The sequence below is a fragment of the Zingiber officinale genome, chromosome 5A (genome assembly GCF_018446385.1).
Source record: "Zingiber officinale cultivar Zhangliang chromosome 5A, Zo_v1.1, whole genome shotgun sequence".
Taxonomy (NCBI): Eukaryota; Viridiplantae; Streptophyta; class Magnoliopsida; order Zingiberales; family Zingiberaceae; genus Zingiber; species Zingiber officinale.
In genome coordinates, this window is record NC_055994.1 from 152,308,839 (window position 1) to 152,321,954 (window position 13,116).

Genomic DNA, 13,116 nt, shown 5'->3' on the forward strand with positions numbered 1-13,116 from the left:
TAAGTAAATCAATAACTCGATTAGTTCTTAACTGATATTAACTCATTTATCCCTTTAATAATTCAATTAATTATCAATCCTACTTATCACTAATTAATCACTAAATTTAAGAAATCAAATAATTAAACTTATCATTAATTAATCAATTAGATTTAGCAATTATTATCTACTCAATAATTAATCAATGTAAATAATTAAGGTTATCCTTGGTTTTTAGCTCCCTCTTCGACGAAGAGTTTTCTGCGACGGGTGACCAGTGGAGACGCCGAGGCTGGGGGTCGAAGGATTCGAGCAAGCGGCTCATGGTGGCATGATGCGTTGATGATTTGAAAAGGGAGATTAGCTACTGTCTGCAATAGTTGCGCATAACAGAAGGGAGGAGGGTGGTTGACGTCTAGGCAGTGTACAAGACTCCTAGCATGGTGGGTAACGTGCGCCAACTGAGGGGAAACTCGATTGTGGCCCTCGTGCTCATAGTGGATGTTCCTGTCTAGAAGCTGAGAAGACGAACCTGCCGGTATGACGTGTCTGGAAGGTTGACCGCATCCCCATGACCCGGTTGATGATGTGTCCGCTGCGTTGACCAGATCGTCAGAAGTCCTCCTCCGGTCAACTGTACCTGCATCCAGCGACCGGGTCGCCCCGGCCTCTGGTACCTCGGTGCTCGAGGCGAATCACACAGATATATGAGCAATCGAATACTAATGACAGAATAGTTAACGAAATGCAGAAAAGGTACGAGAACGTACCCTGGCCTAGGGGGGCGCCCTCGGATGGAGTGATGAGCTGATCGCGATACTGCTCTAGTCGTCGTGATCCAGAAAGGCAGATGACTGTAAGCCAAGGAACCGGATCTGAGGGTGACGACACGGATTCCGATGCGACATGGATCCAAAAGATGTGGCATACAAGACGAACTATGACACCGGCACATGGGCCAGAATACGACAACGGCTCACGAGCCGGATAAGAGCAATAACTCACAACCCTGGTAACTATAGACGGAGACCATGGATGTAGCGCCACCGGAGTCGGCTGTAGCGAATCTGTAAAGACAAACAATAGACAAACAGTACGAGCCGATCGAGGGGCAGTGACAATGGCGTTGTGAGGCCGGCGGAAGTGGTGAGTCGGTAGATGGGCGACGGAGTGAGGGGACAAAGCTGGCACAGAGCATCACAGAGATCCATGGCAGTAGCGAGCCGATGGCCTAAGGTAGCAGCAAGATCTAGCCGCTGCTGTTCACAGCCCAGGCGACTGGCGTACGGCGGAGAAAGGAGGCGTCAGAGGTCTATGGTGGTGATCCTCGCTCCAAAGACAACGTCCAAGCTGGCTGCCGGCGGGTGAGCAGGAGGAGGACGAGGCAGATCCAAGGCAAGCAACGTCGGTGGCGTGCCAGCGGAGGAGAAGAGGTGGGAAGGAGTGACTTTTTGGCCGCCATCCTTGGAGGCGGCCTCCCCCCTTGAAGAACAGGCTGCTCCTGTCCTTCTTAGCGGCGGCCCCCCATTTTCCCATTATGAACAGCGCTCTTTATGAGCACAAAACCCTCCATCAATGAAATGACAAAACTTCCCTCCCTTCCTTCTCTAATTGCTCCTATACCACAAACTACCTCCGCATCAGTGGACAACCACGACTTCACTACCATGAAGCGACTACGATGTGCCCTCGGTGTTTCGGCTCTAGCAGATAAGTAATAGCACAACGGCCGATGATGGAGACTGAGGAGAGGGACTTGGTGTCGGCTGCTCACATGCGGAGATGCCGTGGTTAGACGCGAAGAGGCGACGCGCGACAATGGCTGGCCTCTTGGGATGATAGTGGGGGCTTCTTTGAGCAAGACAGTGGTTGTTGGCTTCGACTCGGAGATGCGAAGTTGAGGGATGGGGTGCCAGTGTCTCGTGTGGACGGAGGCGGTGCTGGTGATCAGCCAGCTGGGGTGTACGCCACCGCAGTCACAGTCGCGCGAGGCAGAGAGACAATGATGATTACAAAACTTAGGTTTTTGTAATATAAATCTAGGTTAATTAATATTATCAATTCTTACTTTAATTGGTAATCAAAACATGCTTTATATTCTACCTGTTTATCTCCATAAAATATTAAATGATTAAAATAAAATTTAAAAAACTTCCTAAAAATTTCATAAAATTCTATAAATTCATTTCCTCATTAATTATTATATATTTTATTTTTAATTTTCCTAAATAAATTCATTTAGTTCCAATTTTAATCATGTTAACTCCTTTTTATCCTAAATATTTCATATATACACACATCTAAATTTGACTCGGATTCATGTGACCTTCCTTGGCTCGGATTCCGATGCAACTGTCCGTTCGGTTGGATTATAGAGTCACCAATAATGAAACAGGAATCCAATTGGGTGCAACATTACAACGAAGGGAATGTCGAACGGATGTTAATAGAGCTCGACCTGGTGAACGAAGTAAGGGCAAAAGTTGCCACCCGAATAACGGCTTACCGGTAGCGAATGATGCAGAATTACAACCAACGAGTAATCCTGAGGTCCTTCCAGGTCGGCGACCTATTATGGAAGAAGGTGAAGCCAGTCGGTGACGTTACCAAATTCGAGGCACCATGGGCGGGACCGTTCAAGGTTGTGCGGAATCTCTGTTCGGGCGCTTACTATTTGGAGGACGAAGGAGGGAGGCAGCTCGAGAGACCCTAGAACATGAACCATCTTCAACCCTACAGGGCAGGATGGGAGGTGCGCAGGTGAATATTGTATTTCGTAGTTGTTGTGTATTGGCCAAGTGCAGGGCAAAGCTTAAATAAAAGAATTTTCATGTGCATCTCCATCAACGGTCGAACGGCGACCTTAAACCCGGGTGTGAGTATATACAAAACCGTCGAGCGACGACGTTAAATGTGAGTCTCCATCAACGGTCTAGTGGCGACTTTAAACCCTCGTCTACACCAACCGTCGAGCAGTGACATTAAATGCGAGTCTCCACTCATGGTCGAGCGGCGAAAACCCTCGTCTCCATCGACGGTCGAGCGACGACATTAAACCCTCGTCTCCACCAACTGTCGAGCGACAACTTTAAACGCGAGTCTCCACCAACGGTCGAGCAACGACTTTAAACCCTCATCTTCATCGACGGTCGAGCGGCGACCTTAAACCCGAGTGCGAGTATATACAAAATCATCGAGCGACGATGTTAAACGCAAGTCTCCACCAATGGTCGAGCGATGACTTTAAACCCTCGTCTCCACCAACCGTTGAACGGCAACGTTAAACACAAGTCTCCACCAACGGTCGAGCGGCAACATTAAACTCTCATCTCCACTAATTGTTGAGCGGCGACATTAAACACGAGTCTCCACCAACGGTCGAGCAGCGACCTTAAACCCTCGTCTGCATCGACGGTCAAGCAACAACCTTAAACCCTCGTCTCCACCAAACGTTGAGCGGCGACGTTAAACGTGAGTTTCCACCAACAGTCGAGCCGCGACCTTAAACCCTCGTCTCCATCGAGGTCGAGCGACGACCTTAAACCCTCGTCTCCACCAACCGTCAAGTGGCGACGTTAAACGCGAGTCTCCACCAACGGTTGAGTGGCGACCTTAAACCCTCGTCTCCATCAACCGTCGAGCGGCGACGTTAAACTCTCGTCTCCATCAATTGTTGAGCGGCGGCGTTAAACTCTCGTCTCCATCAACTGTCGAGCGGTGACGTTAAAATCAAGTCTTCACTAAAATCGTCGAGCGACGAAGCTAAATTCGGGATCACATAAAATAAGCAGGCGACATCGATGGACTCGAGTCCTAGTGGGTGGACGAACGACGGATTGCGGATAAGGGTTGCTCAAAAACCCGTGAATGCGCGGATGAACGGTCCATTCAGGGGAACGTACTAAAATACTTCGAGCTACGCGATCGGGGAAAGAGATGAATCGAGTAGACATGCACATAAACTACGACCGATCGAAAAAATTATAAGGCCATAGTACTAACAAGAGGGGACCAGAAAAATAGTATGAAAGAGAGGGTGTGGCCGAACGACTTGATATGCATTAACACATCAAAAGTTTACAAAAGGGATTACTAAAGATTAAGCTCTCAGCCTCACTCTAAGTAGTCTAACACATCGTCGGGCAAAGCGACTGTGAACTTATCCCGGCTTATGACTTTGCTCGTCACAGCGGCCAGCAAGTGACCCCCCTCGTGAAGCTGACAGATCGTTCATTAGATCGCCAAGTCAAACAGGCGAAGGGGCCGATCGGTGAACCTGTCATAGAACGCATCCGAGCGAAGGTAGGCTTTCTTCATGGTTTCAAACCTACTCTCCTCGGCATCATGATAAATCCGTAGTGTCGCGCGGGAGCTCTCCAGCTCGTCCTTGGCAGTGGCCAGCGCTGCATCTTTGGAGGCCAGCTGGTCGCGGAGGGACTTTTCCTCGACCGAGCGGCTACTCCGCTCGGCAACCAAGAAGTCTTCAAGCTCCTTTAGCTTCTGGGAGAGCTTCCGGGCCTCCTGGTTCTTCAACTCGAGGTCGTCAATGGCCCATTGCTTCCGAACGGTGGACGACTCAATCTTCTTATCGAAGGTGTTGACCTATTTTTTGAACCGAGCCAGCATCACCTCCTGATCAGCGGATCTCTTGCGCTCGGCCTCCAAAAGCTTATTGCTCTTCTCTAGGTCGGTCTTCAGCTTCTTGACCTCGGAAAGAGATGACCCCCCTAGGAGGAAGAGGAGCCGCTCGAGACTTTAAGCTTCCTGAACTCATCCTCCAAATGAGTCAGCCTATGACACATGGTCAGACTCTCCATCCAGTACTATAGGTAAACAAAAAGTCGGGGTCGAATGGAGGCAATCCATTGATTTGCGATAAAGAACTTACCCCGGTGACCATTTGGATATGACTGTTGGCCAAGGCGCCTAGAGGGAGCATCGCTGCTCGGGCCCGGACGTCTTCCCAGACTTCAGCGAGCTGCCCCCGGATGAGGATCTGGTACTCGAGGGCCCGGGACTGGGCTCTCGGCTCGCTGTAGTCCTCTATTGGCAGATGGAGGATCGTCGTGATAGATCGGCGGCCACCCAGAGCCGAGTGGGAGGAGGTCACTGGACCAGAAGTCGGTAAGATCTTGGACCGTTGGACTGCTACAGGCTTTCGTGGTGGCAGTAGGAAGGCCACGGGCGCTTTGGCCATGGCCTCTAGTGGCAGCTCGGCCAAGGAAGGCGTCCGATCGGACGATGATGCTTCCAGATTCGCTGAAGGCATAGCCGGAGTCGAAGTCTCGACCCTCTCGACCGATTGCGTGCCCGAGGTAGCGGAGCGCGAAGACGGTTCCACTCGGCGTCTCTTACGTCTGGTCAGTGGCACATCAGAGGAGGTCAAGCCCGACGGTTCTTCAACAGGAATAAGGGGGCGTTGCTCCGTCCAAGGATGGGAGCTCGAGGTAGGAAATGCTATAGTTGATAACCACTTCGTGATCGTGGGCACAGGCTTAACTCAGCTATTTCAAGCTACCCTTTACGCTTTATCTCCTCCCGACACTCTTGAGCCACTTAGTTTTGTTTCTGTAGTTTCATACTACTCGATGAGTTCCATCATATGCAATGCATAGAGCCAATTCCCAAGGTTTCTGGATTTACATGGAAAAAATTTTGAGGTCTCCAACTCCAAGTTCATAAGTTTAGCTGTTCATGTATCAATTAATTGAACCATCATTTTACATTGAAATAATTGAACTACTTGACTTCTATGTATTTTATGTCATGTTTATGTTATTAACCAGAAAGGATGTTTTATGCATTTTAAAAAATTATGTTATGCAATCTTATATTTATGTTTGTGTTGTTATTTATTTATGTTTGCTACTCAATTGGAAGCATCAAACAGAAATAGCATCTACTTCATTCCATATAATACTGAGTAAATTTTTATTATTTATCAATTCCTAATATACTAGTCAATACTATATAGTTATTTGTGCAAGTGCTATTGGATCCTAACTATAAGTAATGAAGATAATAATATGATATATTTATTGGATTATGTATTTAGACATTAATTGATAGTTCTTATTATTTGAATTGTGACTAATTGCATTACATTTTCAATTTCATCAAGGTAATTGATCCTGTCCGAACGCTGAGTTGATGGACGCTGGGCACATGGCGCTCTCCAAACTGGTGACGTGGAGCTCTGACCGGCCGTATGGATCTCCGACGAACCTGCAAAGAAGTCGGGTCGGGAAGGGGTTCCCGGCGACGACCCTCCGACGCTCAAGTCAGGCAAGAGGAAAATGGTGAAGTGGCTCCAAAGATGAGAAATCGCGTGTTTGCGTTATCGCGTCCCTCCGGTGAAGTCTGAGGGCTCTTATATAGAGCTGTAGGGAAGCTTATGCACACTTACCGAGGTGTACACGTGTCTTTTATCATACCTTAGTATGGGCTTACCAGAGGAGCATGTTTGACACCATACTGCTACAGTCCGAGCACATCTTTGATGGGACAGCAGAACCTTCCGTCATGGGATTCTATGTATGGCTTGGTCGTCGAACATGCCTGTTGTCAGAAGATGTTCCCCAATGTCCCCTTGTCCTTGTCTCTTCTTTTCTCGAGCCGACCGTCCATCCGCTCGGTCGTCAGTGGTCCGACCGTCCATTCACTCCATCGCGTGCTCGGCTGAGATTGTTCCTTCATTGTCTTGATGTTTTACGCCTCGGCCGAGCGGTCTGCCTGCTCGACCCGTCCACCCTGTTCACCATGAGCATCGGAAATCGGACTCCTCGTCGGGTTGTCTTTGATTCCGTTTGGACCCGTTCGGCCGGTTGACCCTACTTCTCTCCGATCGACCATTTGACTTTTGACCTCCACGTGGCGTTGACTCCCCTCCAAGGGGGTCCCCTGTCCTTACCGCCGGATCACTTGCCTCCCCTTCAAGTCTAGTCGAAGGAGGCGGTTAGTCCGACTGACTGGACTGCCAGTTACGCCGAGCGGCGTCTTTATGAAACTATCCTCCCGATCGGCCGGTGTCGCACCCGAGCGCAGAAACTCCATGATGTCTGTCCTCCAATCGCTCGGGAACGCGAGGCCCTCCATCCGGTCAATGTGCGCCACCAAGGATACTTGCTCAATTGGCTGCTGGATGATGACCGGTGATATTGAACTTGCGAGCTTGGCTAACTCATCTGCCGCCTGGTTCTCTGCTCGGGGTATCTTCTGGATAATGACTTCTCTGAAGTGGGCTTTGAGTTTTTCGAAGGCCTCCGCGTAGAGCTTGAGCCGAGCGTTGTTAATCTCGAAAGTGCCCAAGAGCTGCTGGGCGGCCAACTGAGAGTCTGAGTGGATTGTCACCCGACCGACTCCTACATGTCGGGCTGCCTGCAAGCCGGCTATGAGGGCCTCATACTCCGCTTCATTATTTGTGGCCTTGTAGTCCAGCTGGACGGATAGGTGCATCCGTTCTTTTTGGGGAGAGAGTAATAGCACACCAATCCCGCTCCCGAGCCGAGTGGACGATCCATCCACAAATATTTTTCACATTGCTTCAGGCTCGGGATTTTGCACTTCGGTAACAAAATCTGCTAAGGACTGTGCCTTTATCGCCGAACGGGGTTGATACTGAATGTCAAATTCACTTAACTCCGTTGTCCATTTGATGAGCCGTCCGGACGCTTTTGGATTCAGCAGCACTCTTCCCAATGGGCTATTTGTCCGGACGACGATTGTATGTGCCAGGAAATAAGGACAAAGTCATCGAGCACCGAGGACCAAAGCAAAAGCCAGCTTCTCGAGCCCAGTGTAGCGAGATTCAACATTTTTTAGAATATGGCTCAAGAAGTACACGGGTTATTCTTCACCGCTCGTCCTCACTAATGCCGAGCCTACTGCCCGCTCGGTTGAGGATAAATAAATACAAAGCGGCTCACCTACTGCAGGCTTGGGTAACACGGGCAAAGAGTTCAGGTATGTCTTCAGCTCCTCAAACGCCCGATCGCATTCCTCGTCCCAATGAAACTTAGTAGCCTTGCGCAGAATCTTGAAAAAAGGGAGACTCCGGTCGGCAGCCTTAGAGATGAATCTGGACAATGCAGTTATTCACCCGGTTAGGCGCTGTACTTCCCTCAGATTTCTTGGGGGTGGCATATCTTGCAACGCTTTTACCTTGCTGGGATTTGCCTCTATGCCCCGCTCGGTCACTATATAGCCCAAGAAACGCTCGCCTTTTGCTCCGAACAAACATTTCTGAGGGTTCAGTTTGACTCCATACTTCCTCAGCGTTCGGAAGGTCTCCTCCATGTCTGTAAAAAGATCAGCCGCTCGGACAGACTTGATGAGAATATCATCCACGTACACTTTTAAATTGCGTCCGATCTGCTCCTTGAATACCTTGTTCATCAAGCGCTGGTAGGTTGCTCCCGCATTCTTCAGTCCGAACGACATTACATTGTAACAGTAAGTGTCGTTGGCTGTGACGAAGCTGACCTTCTCTTGATCTTCTCGGGCGAGCGACACCTGATGGTAGCCCTGATAGGCGTCTAGCATGCATATCAGCTCGCACCCAACTGTGGAGTCCACCAGTTGATCAATCCGGGGCAGAGGGTAGAAATCCTTTGGGCATGCTTTGTTGAGATCCCGAAAATCGATGTAAACCCTCCATTTGTTGCCCGGCTTGGAGACTAGCACCACGTTCGCCAGCCAGCTCGAAAACTGCACTTTGCGTATGTGGCCGACCTCTAGGAGTTTCTTGACCTCCGCTCGGATGATGGCGTTTTGTTCGACGCTAAAGTCCCTCTTCCTTTGCTTCACCAGCCGAGCGTCCGGTCGGACGTGAAGCTCATGATGTGCTATACTTAGCGAAATTCCCGGCAGCTCATGCGTCGACCAAACAAAGAAGTCGCAGTTTCTCTAGAGACATTTGATCACCTCCTTTTTCTGGCTTGCCTCCAGATCGGCCGTAATGAATGTGGTGGCTTCCGATCGGGTCAGGTGGATCTGCACCTCCTCTTTTTCTTCATAAACCAAGGAGGGTGGTTTTTCGGTTATGGCATTCACCTCAATCCGTGACGTCTTCCGCGCGAAATTAGCTTCGGCTCGGACCATTTCGACGTAACATCACCGAGCCGCCAGTTGGTCTCCTCGTACTTCTCCAACTTTATCTTCAACTGGGAACTTAATTTTCTGGTAGAAGGTGGAGACGACCGCTCGAAACTCACTGAGCGCTGGTCACCCCAGGATGACATTGTATGCTGAGGGAGAGTCGACTACGACGAAGTTGGTAGTCCGCGTCCTTCTGAGCGGCTCTTCTCCCAGCGAAATAGCTAGTCGGACCTGTCCGACCGGCAGAACTTCATTGCCCGTAAAGGGGGTTGTTATGGGCAACAGCTCAGCTCGATCAATTTACAGTTGGTTGAAAGCCTTTTTAAATATGACGTTGACCGAGCTGCCTGTATCGATGAAAATGTGATGAATAGTATAGTTAGCTATTACCGCTTTGATGAGGAGGGCGTCGTCATGTGGCACTTCGACTCCATCAAGGTCCCTGGGCCCGAAACTGATTTCGGGCCCGCTCGCCCGTTCTTGACTGCAGCCGACCGCATGGATCTGGAGCTGCTTGACACTCGTCTTCCTTGCTCTGTTGGAGTCACCTCCGGTCGGTCCGCCAGCGATGATGTTGATTTCGCCTCGGGACGTATTGCTTCTATTTTCTTCCTCACGTGCGGACGGCCTAGGCCGCTCCTTAGACATCCGGGGATTGTCCTCGTGCCTCTGGGGATGATGCCGCTCGGGAGACTGTCGCTGTCGCTTGTCGGATATCCGTCGATCGGCCTCATGGTGTCGTTGTCGCCTGTCGGATGATGGCGATCGACGACGGCTACTTCGAGGAGCGGGGTGGGCGATCAGGGGAAGGCTTCGACAATCGCATGTGTTATGCGTGTCGGTCCGGTGGAACGAGCAAAACATGGGGGGTCCATACCTTCTTCTTTGGTTTGGGCCGCTCGGCAGCTACCTCTTGGACGGCATGGGACCTCGCGTGGTGAGAGCAGACTGCTTCGGCTCGTGGTCCTCTGGGCGGCTCCTGGCGAGTGATAGCCTTCCGCTCGGCAGGGGCTAGCCGCTCAGTTGAAACATCTTTTCTTCGGGCCGCTTGGGCTTCCTCCACATTAATATACTCATTGGCCCGGTGTAACATATGATCGTAGTCTCGGGGCGGCTTCCGAATAAGTGAACGGAAGAAATCACCGTCCACGAGGCCTTGTGTGAACGCATTCATCATTGTTTCTGAGGTGGCCGTTGGAATATCCATGGCCACTCGGTTGAATCGTTGGATGTAAGCTCTGAGCGGCTCCCTGAGCTCTTGCTTGATGGCAAATAGACTGACACTGGTCTTCTGGTAACGCCGACTGCTCGCAAAATGATGGAGAAAAATGACGCAAAACTCTTTAAAGCTGGTGATGGATCCGTCCGGCAGCCTCTGGAACTATCGTTGCGTCGATCCCGATAGGGTGGTAAGGAACACCCGACATTTCACTCCATCTGTGTATTGATGCAGTGTAGCTGTGTTGTCAAACTTACCTAGATGGTTGTCCGGGTCGGTGGTTCCATTGTATTCACTGATCGCCGGGGGCACATAGTGCTTTGGCAGAGGGTCCCGCAGGATGGCCTATGTAAACTACCGGTTGATCTGCTCGGGGGAGGCGTCCGTTCGGGGAGGCTTGCCTTTTCTATTATCTCGCCTGGGCGCCTCGTCGGATGAAGATCCTCGATCACGGTTAACTGTTGCGACTTCAGGAGGCGTACGGAATAGGGCCCGATGAAATGGAACTGTGGCAGGCGGAGCTTCCGCTCGGCCACCTGACGCTGACGTCGCTTGTTGCTCCAGTCGCTCGGCTTGCGCCTTTTGTTTCTGTTGCTCCACGAGCTTAGCTGCTCTTGCCTCGATTAGAGCGTCAAGCTCCTCCTGGGAGAGCATCACCGTGTGCGGTCGTCCAGCTTCGTCCATCTCTTCCGCTCGGATGCAGGTGCGTTCCCACAGACGACGCCAATTTGATCCTGTCCGAACGCTGAGTCGATGGACGCTGGGCACGGGCGCTCTCCAAACTGGTGACGTGGAGCTCTGACCGATCGTATGGATCTCCGGCGAACCTGCAAAGAAGTCGGGCCGGGAAGGGGTTCCCAGCGACGACCCTCCAACGCTCAAGTCAGGCAAGAGGAAAATGGTGAAGTGGCTCCAAAGATGAGAATTCGCGTGTTTGCGTTATCGCGTCCCTCCGGTGAAGTCTGAGGGCTCTTATATAGAGCTGTAGGGAAGCTTATGCACACTTACCGAGGTGTACACGTGTCCTTTACCATACCTTAGTATGAGCTTACCAGAGGAGCATGCCTGACACTATACTGCTACAGTCCGAGTACATCTTTGATAGGACAGCAGAACCTTCCGTCATGGGATTCTGTGTATGGCTTGGTTGTCGAACATGCCTGTTGTCAGAAGATGTTCCCCAATGTCCCCTTGTCCTTGTCTCTTCTTTTCTCGAGCCGACCGTCCATCCGCTCGGCCGTCAGTGGTCCGATCGTCCATTCACTCCATCGCGTGCTCGGCTGAGACTGTTCCTTCACTGTCTTGATGTTTTACGCCTCGGCCGAGCGGTCTGCCCGCTCAGCCCGTCGACCCTGTTCACCATGAGCGTCGGAAACCCGACTCCCCGTCGGGTTGTCTTTGATTCCGTTTGGACCCGTTCGGCCGGTTGACCCTACTTCTCTCCGATCGGCCGTTTGACTTTTGACCTCCACATGACGTTGACTCCCCTCCAAGGGGGTCCCCTGTCCTTACCGCCGGATCAGTAATCTAAAATAAAATTATCGTGTTGAATGTGGATATTGTATAATACGGTACATGAAAAAGATAGTCTTGAATGAAGATCCTCAATTGGACAGGAAGATGATTTTTTTTTTAATGAAATATTGAATCATTTTTTATTAACCCTCAAATATCTATTAATGTTTCAGTTTGTAGCATAACAAATAAACAATATTACAATCAATCTTAGTAAGATAAAGTCAGAAGTGAACGGAGCGAATTCGTCTACTTCTACGTGGGTGCCTAAGGATAAGTTGTGATATAAATTATGGTTTGTGTTTAGAGATTTATGGATATATAAGCTTTTGGATAAAGTTGGTCAAACTTATTTTTTTGTGAATATACTTTTGGGTTATATTTAGAGATTTATGGATACAAAAGTTATTGAGTGAAGTTGGTTAAACATGTCTTTTGTGAATACATTTTTCGGTTGTATTTAATAAATATTTGTGATATATTTGTTCAATTTTAATAGTGAAAAATATTGTATTGTAGTACATAAAATATTATTATATACACTTTTCTTAATTAAAATTATATTGTAGTAAAATATGATCAATTATTTTGACATTATAAATAAATAGTGGAGTAGTACAACACAAAAGATTTTGACAAATTTAAATAGCGGTATAGTTAAAGAAACTATTTACTTCACCATCGATCAAATTTGTGAAGGCGTTCGTATAAATTACTTCATTAAATTAAAATTTTTGTTGTAGTAAAATATATTTTATTATGTCTACACTACGATGAAGTAATATAATAAAAAATAATTTGACCAAAGTAAATTATGCAGAAGTAAAATTAAATATTTACTATATCAGAATATAAAAAATATAAGGTTGTACATATATTTTACTTTGTTAATTAATGTAACTTATAAAGTCATATACGATTAACTACTTCGATACTATTATAGAAACGATGAAGTATTAAAGCTCTTTTACTTCGACATCGGTCAAATTTTGAACTGGTGAAAGATTTCGATACTTTTGTGGCAAAATAAGAAATTGACTCTTTTACTTCACGTGCATTTATTTTATTAATTATTTACCTATTATTTTGAATAATATCTAAAGGCTATTATATATTTTCACTTAGGTTGGTCGTCAGTCTAATGTTGATATATAAAATTTATTTATTTTTAAAAAATATCTAAATATTTCTTATTGTATCCCAGTTATAATTAATTTCATAATTAACAAATTGTATAAAAAATTATTTATTTTTAAATTGATTTTATATATGGGTCTAATTCATATTATCAATTTATATTAGTTAAC